Here is a 16,200-nt window from a genome sequence, read left to right as displayed (position 1 = left end):
AAAGATAAAATGGAAAATGATGTTTGGATCAGAATTAAAGAGAGAAAAGACAATAATGAGGTAGAGACACTCAAGACTCGACCTTAGTCAACCCACCAAAGAAAATGTTAAGGCAAAGAGATAAAGATTGTCTTATAATGTTAACGCAAAGAAATCAAATTTTAACCGGAACATTAAGAGATATAAAATATGAATGGAAAATGTTACTGAGTCTCTCCATAACATTTTTTAAGGATCTTCACCATAACTTCTTTGCGTTTATTATATGGAAAATTCGTTTTATTCCGCTTTTATCCATCAACAAATTAAATATATAAGGACCAGATTGTTTTGGATAGTATAATGATCATTAATAAGGATAAAATTGTTCTGGATAGTATAATGATAAATATTAGGCAATTAAATACATAAGAACTAGATCATTATGGATAATATAAAGATAAATATTAGACAGTTAAATTGATAATGACCAGATCATTTTGGATAGTATAAAGACAATGTTATGAATGTGATTGTGTGTGATTTTGTACCGGTTATCTAACTTTCTCACAAGGAAAGGTTGGTACAATCTCCTCAAACTACTATTATAAATAGACTTAAGAGATGGGTACAATGATTACGATGAGAGTTTTTGGGATTAAATTTACACTTGACTCGCGTTTGAGGGTATAATGATATGAACACGCTTAGAACACGTGATCTACAAAAGTTATGAGCTGCAGTGTGATAAAGATGAAGAAATTGTGATATTTGCACTTAAAAGTGGATTAGAGTTGAAACCAATCTATTAGCTTCAAAGGCTTCTTAACTCATGTTTGAGATTATGATAAATAAAGTCATGATTGATTATGATCCAAATATATAATAAGAGAGAGTTGGAGTTTGTTTGTTTGTCTGTCTATTTGTGAAGAGTTTATGAATAGTGATGATTTCACTATGTAGGAATGTTTCTTGTTTTCAAACTCTTTCATTTATCACTCATGTCTTCCTCTATTTATATAAAATGAGAAGCTTTGATGATAAGCTCATAAAAAGAGTTATTGGACACGTTTTTCTATGTGCAAACATCAATACATCATCATTCATAAAACTTAGTCTTCATTTTATAAGATTTGTTATCATTAAAACATTCATTAATTTTTTTTTTGTTTCAACATATGTATTCGTGTTGGTAGTTGGACCATTCATGTTTCTGAAGAGCTGGATTCGGTGTTCCTAAAAGTTCACATACCCTTTTTTTTTTTTTTTAAATTTGGTTTCGAGACCGTATACAGTCTTGCTGAGTTGTGCATTTGTGTGCGGATATTCACTCTTAATTGTGATTTGTGGTTAATGTATCATTTATGTCATTCTTTTGTTTTTATTTTTAATCTATTTAAGGTGACAAAGATCTATCTGCGTTCCATTTACTTAAAAAAAAAAAGAGTTGAGTTTAATGGTGGTGGGTCGACAATCTAAAACAACGTTGCACATACAGTCAATCAAAACATTCAGAATTTCCATGTATACTTAGGGATGACAATTGGACCCAGGCTCGATGGGCACCCGCAAAAAATACCCGCAATAGATAGGTAAAACCCCGCTTTTATGGGTATGGCCTTGGGTCCGGGTAATTACCCGCAAATTTAGATGGGTATGGGTGCGGGTAAGGGCACTATGCTACCCAGGCTCACAACCCGCTTATACATATTTATATAATATAATAAATATTTTATTTATTATTGGTGTACAATTATTTAATTTATTTAGTTATTTAAGCATAAACCTAAATCTAAAAACTAATACGATATTCGTTTCATCCTTACCTTCATAAGCTCACAAGCTACAAATTTATGATTTAAATCAATTTGATGTTTATTTCAGCATGCACTTTTTTATATGTATTTTGAATGTTTTTATTTAAATTTTCGAAGAATATTTTGGATGTTTTTATACTTGGCTAAATACTACAATTTCTACTATTTTATGAGTTGCTTTTAAAAAAATTGGATCTTAGTTTTATTTTAATTGTGATGTTTTTTTATTGCCTTTTTATAATTAAAGTGCAGGTAATGGGTATGGGTATGGGCACTTAGGTGCCCATAAGATATGAGAAGGACACTAAAGTTGTTACCCATGAGGGTACAAACATTTTTTACAAACGCGAGAATGGGGAAGGGTACTATAGTAACCTACCTATTGGGTACCCATTGCCATCCACATGTATACTAAAAATTTTAATTGACGTGGCAATTCTAAATGTTTTAATTGATTGTATTTGCAGTTTTTAAACAATGGACAAATTAATAATGAATTCCGTTCCCCTTAATCATGAATTTTTTAAACAATTCATAATCGATTCGTCTCTTGTTTAGAAACTCCCAAATTTAATGGTGAAGGTTCTTACTATGTTCTAACCATGTATACAAAATTAGGGAACATAATTTGACTCCTGAGTATATGCTTAATGTGAACAAAATTAAAATTTTGCACATTTTTGTTGGAAAATTAAAATAAATAGAGGCTTCTTTAAAATGCTATGAAATATTGCAGATCCTTCCCATGTATTTTTTTTTATGCCTCTACAAACAATCATCTTGAAATTCAATTTCTAAGTCGAGACTTCCACTGTTTCTTTTTTTGTTTTGAGAATTTTATGTGCTTTAAAATTCATAATTAATCTGTCTTTGTCGAAAAATTCTAATGTAATATGGAAACCAATATTTTAATACCCTAACTCTCTAAGTATGCTGCCGACAAAAAATCAAGAAAAAAAAAATTCAACCTCTAAATCATTATTCTGGATCTTATAAAGGGAAAAGATAAGGGCAAAAATAACATAAATTTCAAACTATAGGGGTAGAATCTGTTTGTTTAGATGGTTGTCACCTTTCATACTTCGTGTATATTGGAGATCAATTTGAACAATTAATCTTATATAATTTGATTTGGTCTCCATTAATTATATGGCACTAAATGATAGGATAATACCAAATTTTATTGCACTAATTAAATTTTTATTGAAGAACTTTTTTGATAGGATTTTGATTGAAGAACTTTTTTTCAGTAAATTTCAATAAGGTTAAATATAATATTTGATATCATAAGAATTTCTATAGTTCTGTCGTCTTGTGTTTAGCTTTTTGTTAAAAAAACTCTTAAACCGTTGTTTTTTCAATTTTTTTAATGAAAATTAAAATTAACTAAAATAAAACTAGATGTCTTTTTGTGGTTGTTGATTCATGTTTAATTTTATTTCATTTTATGAATATTCCTTTAAAGTTTATTTTTTAATGAATATTTAAAAAACTCAAAAGAACTATTTAATGTTTTAAATGTTTTAAATGTTTTTTTAACAAAAATTTAACCAAACTGAACCATTAACCATAATACCATCTTCAATGGAGAATTAACCTCATAAACATTTTTTTTAAGAATAAAAAATGGAATATATATTAACAACGGCGGTGTATCCCCTTAGCACAAGATGTATTCAAGAGGTCACCCTAAAATTACAAACTGTCTGTGTACAAATAACAGTAACAGCAATTAGTCGATACCCAAACAACGTAAACATTGATAGCTAATAGATACCCCATTCAGTCACTGAAATTATTTTTAGTTACACTATAAATATAAAAAGGGGCTGCTAACATACACCCACTTGTAATTTACTAAAACACCATTTTATTTACATTCTAATTAATTTTTTTTTTTTTGGGAAACAAAGGGGCCTAAGCCCAATATTCTAATTAATTTTAAATAGAAGGTGGTCGATGAGGCTCGAAAGGTTAATAAGGAATTGATGCTTTTAAAGTAGACTTCGAAAAAGCTTACGATTCAGTGGATTGGGGGTATCTGGATGCGGTTATGGAAAAGATGGCTTTTTTCGGTTTTATGGAGAAAATGGATAAAGGAATGTGTGACAACTGCTACAGCTTCTATTCTAGTTAATGGTAGCCCCACTGATCAGTTTTCTATGCACCGGGGTTTGCGTCAAGGGGATCCTCTCTCCCCTTTCCTATTTCTCATAGCAGTCGAGGGGTCGAATGTAATGATGCAGTCGGCGGTCACAAATAATTTGTTCATAGGGTATTCGGTTGGTACATCATCTTCGGTGGTGGTGTCTCATTTGCAATTTGCAGATGACATTCTGTTACTTGGTACAAAGAGCTGGGCTAACGTGCGGGCCTTGCGTGCGGTGTTGACTCTGTTCGCGGAGATGGCAGGTTTGAGGGTTAATTTTTAATAAAAGCATGTTAGTGGGTATTAATATTCAAGAGTTTTGGTGGTTTGAGGCGGCTTCTATCAAAAATTTTCATGTTCTTCTAAAGTCTGTCTTGACCTCTCTGCCTGTTTATGCTCTTTCCTTCTTCAAAGCTCCGTCAGGTATCATTTCTATCATTGAATCTATTTTTAATAAAAAATTTTGGGGAGGGAGTGAGGAGAACATGAAAATTTCCTGGGTTGCTTGGAGCTCTATCTGTTTATGTAAGGAGTATGGAGATCTGGTGTAACGCCCACTTTCGTTTAATTATTTATTTAATCGAGTTTAGGCGATTATATTATATTTATATAATATATGTGTGAGTTTTATTGATTTAATATGATTTAAGTTGATTTGGAAGATTTGATGTGTTTTGGTGATTTGATAAGATTATGAGACTTATTTTATTGTTAAATAAAATAAGATTTGATAAGAAAATAAAAATATGAAAAATATTTAGTTGAGGGCTGTTTTGAGATTTTAGATAGTTTTGGGGGAGAAAGTGAGATAAAATAAGATAAGATATTAGGAAGAGCTATAAAAGAGATAGACCTAGTTTTAGAAAAATTATTGCACGTACGTTTGTCTTTGGAAAAAGGGAGAAAAAGCCAAGAGAAGGGAGAACCACCTTAGAGTGCTGCGACTTTCTTCAAACAAGGTAAGGGTGAGACTATTAATTCAGTATTGTTAATTGATATAGTTCTGATGAATAATTGACAAAGTTAGGATTGATTTAGAAAAGTTTCGGAATTAGGTCAAATCCCTAAAATTGATGATCAAACGGTAAAACTGAGTTAGATTGATGTAGAAACCGTCCTATAACCTTAGAATATGTTTAGGATGAATTCTGGATGTGAAATTAGGCTTAGAACCTTGTTAGATGATGAAATTCGTGCAGAACTGCATTCTGCCCGAGCCAAAGTTCATCGCTCGCCATAGCGAGCTATGATCCTCGCCTCGCGAGGGATGAAGTTCATCGCTTGCCACGCGAGCCCTTTCCCTTCGCCTTGCGAGTTACCAGACGTCGCTCGCCACAGCGAGCAACCCTACTCACCATAGCGAGCTTGACTAGAGAGCATGTCATTTTCTGAGTTTTTGACTTTTGAGTTGAACCTTAGATGCCTTTGAGTACCTTTAGGTACCTACTATTGATTAGTGAATGATTTAGAACAAGATTGAACCTGGAACAACCTTAGTTGGGATTCTGGCTTGTACTCGCCATGGCGAGCAGATGCTCTCGCCTCGCGAGCACTTCCAGAACTGAGTGCTTTTGAGGATTGTGAGACCTGAGCTGTTTGGATTGGTTAGAAAAGGAACTTTAGGTGCTAATGAGACCTATTAGAGATAATGACTGTGAACAGTGAAGATTTTATGAACTGTTAAGGGATAATGAAATGAAATATGGATTGATTGCCTTTACTTGAGTTATTGTTGAATGATCAAGAAATTGTTGAGAATGAATTGTTATTAAACCTGTTGTGATTTGATTATGCTGCAAATGTTATTTAACTAAGTTGCATGTCTATGTATAAGCTGATGATGAACTCCAAATTATTGGATGTATATGTGATAAGTTGATTAAGATATTTTGTTGTTAGAGTCCATGCATTAGCATTCATTGAGCTTTGTCCTCACCACAATTAGGAGCTTTGTCCTCCGCACGTTTAGGAGCTTTGTCCTCCGCACGATGAAAGTATATTAATACTTATGATGACGATTGGTACCACATGCATATAAGTGTCTAAGTTGCATTGTCGCATTTGTCGAGTTTCAGAGATGTTTATGTTGTTGATGATGAATAAGCTGTGATTATATGATACATGTTTATTAAAGATGCAATGTTGATTAAGACTGATTATGATGTTAATTATGATTTGTATTATATTGATTAATAATATTGTGTTAAGAAATCTCACCCCTTCTGCTTGAAAATGTTGCTCTTCGTATGAGTAACTTGCAGGTGATCGTGCTTAAGTGTGCAGTTTGCTGTTGTGAGTGGCCTTGCCTCACTGAGTCGTCTAGGTCGCTCTGATACGTAACGAGATGGGGTTTTGATATGCATGCTTCATTTTATTACGTGAAACATTTATGTTATCTTTATAATGTTGATTAACTTTTGAAATACTTTGATGGGGCCTACGTGCCAAAAGATTTATGGATTATGAAATAATTTCCGCTGCATTGTTTAAGTAATTTGTTGAAAGTTAAATTGTTATTTAACTGATTTTGGACTAAGTTTGTATGTGATATCCCGTTTATGTTGTTTACTCTGATAAATGTTTAAGAAATTTTTATATTGGGAAAACGGGGTGTTACAATTGGTATCAGAGCAGGTCGGTCCGTCCGGTCAATTAGAAGAGTCTTGTTGAGTCTTAGTAATATTTGTATTACTATCTTATGTTGTTGTTGCTGATTGTTGTAGAATATCAAAAATGGCTGGAAGGAACTTTGCTGCGTTAGCTGCTGCTCTACAAGCTGTTGCCCAAGCTGTGGGACAACAACCTAATGCAAATGTTGGAGTGAATGCTGAGACTAGGATGTTGGAGACCTTCATGAGAAATCATCCTCCAACCTTCAAAGGAAGATATGACCCTGATGGAGCCCAGACGTGGCTTAAGGAGATCGAGAGGATTTTCCTTGTGATGCAGTGCACTGAGGTTCAGAAAGTGCGATTCGGTACGCATCAGCTAGCTGAGGAGGCTAATGATTGGTGGGTTAGTCTGCTACCTAACCTTGAGCAAGATGGAGCTGCTGTGACTTGGGCTGTGTTCAGGAGAGAGTTCCTGAGAAGATACTTTCCGGAAGATGTTCGCGGGAAGAAGGAGATCGAATTCCTTGAGCTGAAGCAAGGAAACATGTCTGTGACAGAGTATGCTGCCAAGTTTGTGGAGTTGGCAAAGTTCTATCCGTATTATGCTGCTGAGACTGTTGAGTTCTCGAAATGCATCAAGTTCGAGAATGGTTTGAGGCCCGACATCAAGAGGGCGATCGGATACCAACAACTTCGAGTTTTCCCTGATTTAGTGAATAGCTGCAGGATCTACGAGGAAGATAGTAAGGCTCATTACAAGGTTGTGAATGAGCGGAAGACCAAGGGCCAGCAGAGTCGCCCTAAGCCTTATAGTGCCCCTGCCGATAAGGGCAAGCAGAGAATGGTCGATGATAGGCGGCCTAAGAAGAAGGATGCTCCTTCGGAGATTATTTGTTTTAATTGTGGCGAAGAAGGCCACAAGAGTAATGTTTGTCCTAAAGAGATCAAGAAATGTGTCCGGTGTGGCAAAAAGGGTCATATTGTAGCTGATTGCAAGCGAAATGATACTGTGTGCTTCAATTGTAATGAAGAGGGTCATATTGGTTCCCAATGCAAGCAGCCGAAGAGGGCGCCTACTACGGGTCGAGTTTTTGCTCTTGCTGGTACTCAGACAGAGAATGAGGATCGTTTGATCAGAGGTACTTGCTATATTAATGATACTCCGTTAGTTGCTATTATTGATACTGGTGCTACGCATTGCTTTATTGCTTTCGATTATGTTTCTGCCTTGGGTCTTGATTTGTCTGATATGAATGGAGAGATGGTTGTCGAAACTCCAGCTAAGGGTTCGGTGACTACTTCTCTCGTATGTTTACGTTGTCCTTTGTCTATATTTGGTCGTGATTTTGAAATGGATTTAGTTTGTCTACCTTTGAGCGGTATGAATGTGATTTTGGGTACGAATTGGTTAGAGTACAACCATGTTCATATTAATTGTTTTAGCAAGTCAGTGTATTTCTCTTCCGCTGAAGAGGAAAGTGGTGCAGAGTTCTTATCTACTAAGCAGCTGAAGCAAATGGAACGCGATGGTATTTTGATGTTTTCGTTGATGGCTTCTTTATCTATTGAGAATCAAGCAGCGATTGATAATCTTCAAGTGGTGTGCGACTTTCCTGAAGTTTTTCCAGATGAAATTCCTGATGTGCCTCCAGAAAGGGAAGTCGAGTTTTCTATTGATCTTGTTCCTGGAACGAAGCCGGTGTCGATGGCACCATATCGTATGTCTGCTTCCGAGTTAGCTGAGTTGAAGAAACAGTTAGAAGATTTGCTCGAAAATAAATTTGTTAGACCAAGTGTTTCACCTTGGGGAGCGCCAGTTTTGCTAGTGAAGAAGAAAGATGGTAGCATGAGATTGTGTATTGACTATCGTCAGTTGAACAAAGTAACTATCAAGAATAGGTATCCACTTCCGAGAATTGATGATTTGATGGATCAGTTAGTGGGTGCAAAAGTTTTCAGCAAGATTGATTTGAGATCAGGGTATCACCAGATTAAAGTGAAAGATGAAGATATGCAGAAAACAGTTATCAGAACGCGTTATGGTCACTATGAATATAAAGTTATGCCTTTCGGTGTGACCAATGCACCTGGAGTGTTTATGGAGTATATGAATCACATCTTCCATGCATTTTTGGATCGGTTCGTAGTTGTGTTTATCGACGACATTTTGATTTACTCCAAGACTGAAGAAGAACATGCTGAGCATCTGAAGATTGTCTTGCAAGTGTTGAAAGAGAAGAAACTTTATGCTAAATTGTCTAAGTGTGAATTCTGGTTGAAAGAAGTAAGTTTTCTTGGCCATGTTATTTCTGGTGATGGTATTGCAGTGGATCCGTCTAAAGTTGAAGCGGTGTCACAATGGGAGACTCCTAAGTCAGTCACAGAGATTAGAAGTTTCTTGGGTTTAGCTGGTTACTACAGAAGGTTTATTGAAGGATTTTTCAAGTTAGCACTTCTGTTAACGCAGTTGACTTGTAAAGGTAAAACTTTTGTGTGGGATGTTCATTGTGAGAACAGTTTCAGTGAATTGAAGAAACGTTTGACGACTGCTCCAGTTTTGATTTTGCCGAAGTCCGATGAGCTTTTTGTGGTGTATTGTGATGCGTCCAAGTTGGGTTTAGGCGGTGTACTTATGCAAGATGGTAAAGTGGTAGCTTATGCCTCAAGATAGTTGAGAATTCATGAGAAGAATTACCCGACGCACGATTTAGAATTGGCGGCTGTGGTCTTTGTATTGAAGATATGGAGACATTACTTGTATGGTTCAAGGTTTGAGGTGTTTAGCGATCACAAGAGTTTGAGGTATTTGTTCGATCAGAAAGAATTGAATATGAGACAGCGTAGATGGCTAGAGTTGCTGAAAGATTATGACTTTGGTTTGAATTATGATCCAGGTAAAGCTAATGTTGTTGCAGATGCTTTGAGCAGGAAGACATTGCACATGTCCGCTTTGATGGTTAGAGAGTTCGAGTTACTTGAACAATTTAGAGATTTGAGTTTGGTTTGCGAATGGTCACCTCAGAAAGTGAAACTGGGAATGCTGAAGATTGATAGTGAATTTCTGAAGAGTATTATAGAGGCACAGAAAGTAGATGTCAAGTTTGTAGACTTGTTGGTTGCTAGTAATCAGACTGAAGACGGTGACTTTAAAGTCGATGATCACGGTGTGTTGAGATTCCGAGGTCGGATTTGCATTCATGATGATGCAGAAATAAAGAAGATGATTCTTGAAGAGAGTCATAGAAGTAGCTTGAGTATTCATCCGGGAGCTACGAAGATGTATCACGATTTAGAAAAAAAGATTTTCTGGTGGTCTGGTTTGAAACGAGATGTGGCATAATTCGTGTATTCCTGTTTAGTTTGTCAGAAGTCAAAGATTGAGCATCAGAAACCTGCTGGTATGATGGTATCTCTAGATGTGCCAGAATGGAAATGCGATAGTATATCCATGGATTTTGTGACGAGTTTGCCGAATACTCCTAGAGGGAATGATGCAATTTTGGTAATCGTTGGTAGATTGACGAAGTCGGCTCATTTTCTACCGATTAATATTAGTTTTTTTGTTGCCCAGTTGGCAGAGATTTATATCAAAGAGATCGTGAGGTTACATGGTGTTCCTTCGAGTATTGTATCAGATAGAGATCCAAGATTTACTTCTAGATTTTGGAAAAGTTTGCAAGAGGCTTTGGGTTCGAAGTTGAGATTGAGTTCGGCTTATCATCCACAGAAAGATGGTCAGTTGGAGAGGACAATTCAGTCGCTAGAGGATTTGTTGAGAGTTTGTGTTCTTGAGCAAGGAGGAACTTGGGATAGTCATCTTCCGTTGATCGAGTTCACATACAATAATAGTTATCATTCTAGTATTGGAATGGCACCTTTTGAGGCTTTGTATGGTCGGAGATGCAGAACTCCGTTGTGTTGGTTTGAGTCAGGTGAAAGAGTGGTCTTAGGACCAGAGATTGTTCAGCAGACTACTGAGAAAGTTAAAATGATACAAGAGAAGATGAAAGCGTCGCAGAGTCGACAGAAGAGTTATCATGATAAGCGTAGGAAAGATCTTGAGTTTCAAGAAGGTGACCACATGTTTTTGAGAGTCACTCCTGTGGCTGGTGTTGGACGTGCCTTGAAGTCAAAGAAGTTGACTCCGAGATTTATTGGTCCGTATCAGATATCGGAAAGAGTTGGAACGGTGGCGTATCGAGTGGGATTACCACCGCATCTTTCGAATTTGCACGATGTGTTCCATGTGTCGCAACTTCGGAAGTATGTTTCGGATCCATCTCATGTGATCCAAAGTGATGATGTGCAAGTCAGAGACAACCTTACGGTAGAAACTCTACCGGTGAGGATGGACGATCGAAAAGTGAAGACGTTGAGGGGCAAGGAGATATCCCTTGTTAGAGTCGTTTGGGCTGGAGCGACTGGTGAAAGCTTGACGTGGGAGCTTGAAAGTAAGATGCTGGAGTCTTATCCAGAGTTGTTTGCTTGAGGTAAATTTTCGAGGACGAAAATATTTTAAGTGGGGGAGAGTTGTAATGCCCACTTTCGTTTAATTATTTATTTAATCGAGTTTAGGCGATAATATTATATTTATATAATATATGTGTGAGTTTTGTTGATTTAATATGATTTAAGTTGATTTGGAAGATTTGATGTGTTTTGGTGATAATAAAATAAGATTTGATAAGAAAATAAAAGTATGAAAAATATTTAGTTGAGGGCTGTTTTGAGATTTTAGATAGTTTTTGGGGAGAAAGTGAGGTAAGATAAGATATTAGGAAGAGCTATAAAAGAGATAGACCTAGTTTTAGAAAAATTATTGCACGTACGTTTGTCTTTGGAAAAAGGGAGAAAAAGCCAAGAGAAGGGAGAACCACCTTAGAGTGCTGCAATTTTCTTCAAACAAGGTAAGGGTGAGACTATTAATTCAGTATTGTTAATTGATATAGTTCTGATGAATAATTGACAAAGTTAGGATTGATTTAGAAAAGTTTCGGAATTAGGTCAAATCCCTAAAATTGATGATCAAATGGTAAAACTGAGTTAGATTGATGTAGAAACCGTCCTATAACCTTAGAATATGTTTAGGATGAATTCTGGATGTGAAATTAGGCTTAGAACCTTGTTAGATGATGAAATTCGTGCAGAACTGCATTCTGCCCGAGCCAAAGTTCATCGCTCGCCATAGCGAGCTATGATCCTCGCCTCACGAGGGATGAAGTTCATCGCTCGCCACGCGAGCCCTTTCCCTTCGCCTCGCGAGTTACCAGACGTAGCTCGCCACAACGAGCAACCCTACTCGCCATAGCGAGCTTAACCAGAGAGCATGTCATTTTCTGAGTTTTTGACTTTTGAGTTGAACCTTAGATGCCTTTGAGTACCTTTAGGTACCTACTATTGATTAGTGAATGATTTAGAACGAGATTGAACCTAGAACAACCTTAGTTGGGATTCTGGCTTGTACTCGCCATGCCGAGCAGATGCTCTCGCCTCGCGAGCACTTCCAGAACTGAGTGCTTTTGAGGATTGTGAGACCTGAGCTGTTTGGATTGGTTAGAAAAGGAACTTTAGGTGCTAATGAGACCTATTAGAGATAATGACTGTGAACTATGAAGATTTTATAACTGTTAAGGGATAATGAAATGAAATATGGATTGATTGCCTTTACTTGAATTATTGTTGAATGATCAAGAAATTGTTGAGAATGAATTGTTATTAAACCTGTTGTGATTTGATTATGCTGCAAATGTTATTTAACTAAGTTGCATGTCTATGTATAAGCTGATGATGAACTCCAAATTATTGGATGTATATGTGATAAGTTGATTAAGATGTTTTGTTGTTAGAGTCCATGCATTAGCATTCATTGAGCTTTGTCCTCACCACGATTAGGAGCTTTGTCCTCCGCACGTTTAGGAGCTTTGTCCTCCGCACGATGAAAGTATATTAATACTTATGATGACGATTGGTACCACATGCATATAAGTGTCTAAGTTGCATTGTCGCATTTGTCGAGTTTCAAAGATGTTTATGTTGTTGATGATGAATAAGCTGTGATTATATGATACATGTTTATTAAAGATACAATGTTGATTAAGACTGATTATGATGTTAATTATGATTTGTATTATATTGATTAATAATATTGTGTTAAGAAATCTCACCCCTTCTGCTTGAAAATGTTGCTCTTCGTATGAGTAACTTGCAGGTGATCGTGCTTAAGTGTGCAGTTTGCTGTTGTGAGTGGCCTTGCCTCACTGAGTCGTCTAGGTCGCTCTGATACGTAACGAGATGGGGTTTTGATATGCATGCTTCATTCTATTACGTGAAACATTTATGTTATCTTTATAATGTTGATTAACTTTTGAAATACTTTGATGGGGCCTACGTGCCAAAAGATTTATGGATTATGAAATAATTTCCGCTGCATTGTTTAAGTAATTTGTTGAAAGTTAAATTGTTATTTAACTGATTTTGGACTAAGTTTGTATGTGATATCCCGTTTATGCTGTTTACTCTGATAAATGTTTAAGAAATTTTTATATTGGGAAAACGGGGTGTTACATCTGGGGGTTAGGCAGTTGAGGGAGTTTAATAGTGCCTTACTAGGTAAATGGTGTTGGCAGATGTTGGTGAATAGAGATGGTTTATGGTATAGGGTGTTGGGGGCGCAGTATGGTGAGGAGGCAGGGAGGTTGGGGGCCGGAGCGGTTCTTTTTGGTGGAAGGAAGTAGTGAAGATTAGGGACAGGTTAGGAGAAGGTGCGGGGGGCCGGTTTGCGGAAAGGGTGTCGAAGAGCGTGGGGGATGGTTCTAGTACTTTCTTTTGGCACGATAGGTGGCTAGGCGATGTTCCTTTACGACACGGTGGCTGATATGTTTGCTTTAGGTTGGGAGGTTGGAGGTGGGGCGTGGAGGTGGCGGAGGAGATTGTGGGCGTGGGAGGAGGAGTTGGTTGTGGAGTGTAGTCACATTCTTAATAATGTTGTTTTGCAGACTGACGTTCTTGACAGGTGGCTATGGGACCCTGGCATTGTTGGGGGTTATACTGTGCGCGATGCTTATCACATTCTGACTGTTCAAAGCGATCCTCCAGATGTCGGGTTGAATGCTCTTATGTGGCATAAACAGGTACCCATGAAGGTCTCCATTTTTGCTTGGCGATTGTTGCGGGACAGGCTGCCAACTAAGCTGAATCTTGTTAGGCGTGGCTTGATCACTGCCGCGGCAGCTAGTTGTGTACCTGGGTGCGGTCATGATGAATCAAAAACACATTTATTCTTTCATTGTGATACTTTTGGTTCGTTATCGTAGCACATACGGTCTTGGATTGGTGTTGAAGGTGTAGACCCTATGAGATTAATGATCATTTCTTGCAGTTCACGCATTATACAGGTTCCTCGAAGAAACGCACATCCTTTCTTCAGCTCATTTGGTTACTTGGTGTCTAGGTGATCTGAAATGCTCGTAACAATAGAATATTTAATAATACCCAAACAACCGTAGATCAACTTTTAGAGAAAGTTAAATTTCATTCGCTTTGGTGGCTTAAGGCTAATAACACCAATTTTGTGTACGATACTAAGAGATGGTGGTCGGACCCTATGCTTTGTTTGGGTATCGACTGACCTTTGTTGGTTTTGTAAATATTGTATGACTGGACTTTTATAGGGGTGACCCTTTGGTACACCTTGTACTGATGTGGATCACTGTCGATGTTAATATATTATATATTTATGTCTTTAAAAAAAAAATTAAATTGAAGGGCAATTTTGTAACTAGGTTAAAAAATATCCTTAAAAAAAGAAACAAAAAAAGACAATGACATGCTTAAGGTACAAAACATGTTATTTTGGTGGTGGCTGAGATTCAAACCCCGGACCTTGCATATATTATGCATTGTCCTTACCAAGTGAGCTAAGCTCAAATGGACAAAGGTACACAAACATGTAATAAAGATAAACTTTTAAGGAAACAATATTTGGAATGAAAATGATTGTATTTTTAATATTAGTGGATGTATTTAATGTTTCGCAACATTCTAAAAGGTTATATTTGTAAAAATGTATAAAAAATTACAACAATTAATGATAACATTGATTTTGATGTTTTTTGATTTTTCCTCTTATAATATGGACAAAGAAGTAATACTTATAAAAATGAGTATAAATAATCAAGTGGGTGTAAGTTGCTAACTTGCACCTTAATAATTAGATGGATGTAGCTGGCTAACTTGCACGTGTTTTTATGTGGGTGTAAGTTAACAACCCCGTATAAAAACGCATGATTTACGGTTCTAATCAATTGATGGCCTAAATGTTTGCTTAAATATCGTAATTGAATCTGTTTCTTTAATATTGTGCAAATTCTCAAATTACATGGAATCACGGATTTATCTTCTAATTTCTCTTGGAATTTATTAAACTAAGATGCAACACATCAACATTTGCATGTCTTATGGAAACAAGCTCAAATGAGAAACAAACGATGATAGTCCATTTAATACTTAGCCTTAATGAGATTTAATTAAGCACGTAAGGTAAGAGTATGATGGAACTGACACATTTTGATTATGCTAATACTTAGCCTTTTATGTGTTAATTGGCACACCTATACTCTGATTTGTGAACTTTTCCATCAATTTTGGTTTGGGATGCCATGTTTGTGTATTTTGGTTTGGTCTAAAATGGTCTGACCGGGCATCTGGTCTGATGGAGCTTTCAGCCCAGTGGCATTTCTGTAGCATTTGATTGATATAGGACAGTGGCTGCATTTCTGTTAAATGGATTAAAATAGCACATACTTTGAAATCTTTCAGTAGCATTTGATTTTAGTGTTGACTCTGTTTGATTTTAGTGTTGACTATGTAGAGAAATGTGAATTTAGAACAAAACTTGTTATAGGTAATTGTCTTTCATATCTTTGCTTCAAACACTTGGAACATTTAGATGCCAGTATAGTCATTTGTGAACTTAGCTAAGGATCCATGAACCATCAGTTTGAGAGGAACTTTGGTGTAGTTAGTAACAGAGTCACGAAAATTCAAGTATCATCATATTGTTAGAAGAACTGCAAAGTTGTAATTCTTAAATTTTCAAACTCTAGTTTTGAGATTTAGAGTTCCTTTGCTCTTGAACCTTTTAGAAACAATGTTTTAAGTTAAGCTATAATTCAATTTTTAGGACATAATGTTTTTAAATGGAGTGGAGAATGCAACACCCCCAATATTTATAACTTTTATTTGTTATTCATATAAATTGACTCATTTGTTTGTCTTTGATTTAGGTATCTTCGCATTTTTAACTTCTCAAGCTTGGACTGATACAGACATCTACTACTCAAGAGTTGAAGCCCTAGATTTGGTACACATCCAAAGGCAATGATTTTGAGTTAATATTTTCTTTCTTTTTATGTAGCTATTTCAATTAATAAATCAACTTTGTTATTTACCAATGGAGTTCTATAGTCCCCATACATTTGTGTTGTTGCAATCATATATAAAAAAATTGACTATGTTTGATGTCTTCGTTGTCCATAATTTGGTTTTATTCATAAATGATGTTATACTATTATTTATATCTTGTAATTTTGTAATATGTATTTAGGTTTGTGTTTTTGTTTTGTTGAAGTTAATGTGTATAATT

The sequence above is a fragment of the Medicago truncatula genome, chromosome 8, assembly GCF_003473485.1.
Source record: "Medicago truncatula cultivar Jemalong A17 chromosome 8, MtrunA17r5.0-ANR, whole genome shotgun sequence".
Lineage (NCBI taxonomy): Eukaryota > Viridiplantae > Streptophyta > Magnoliopsida > Fabales > Fabaceae > Medicago > Medicago truncatula.
This window is presented reverse-complemented; position numbering follows the sequence as displayed.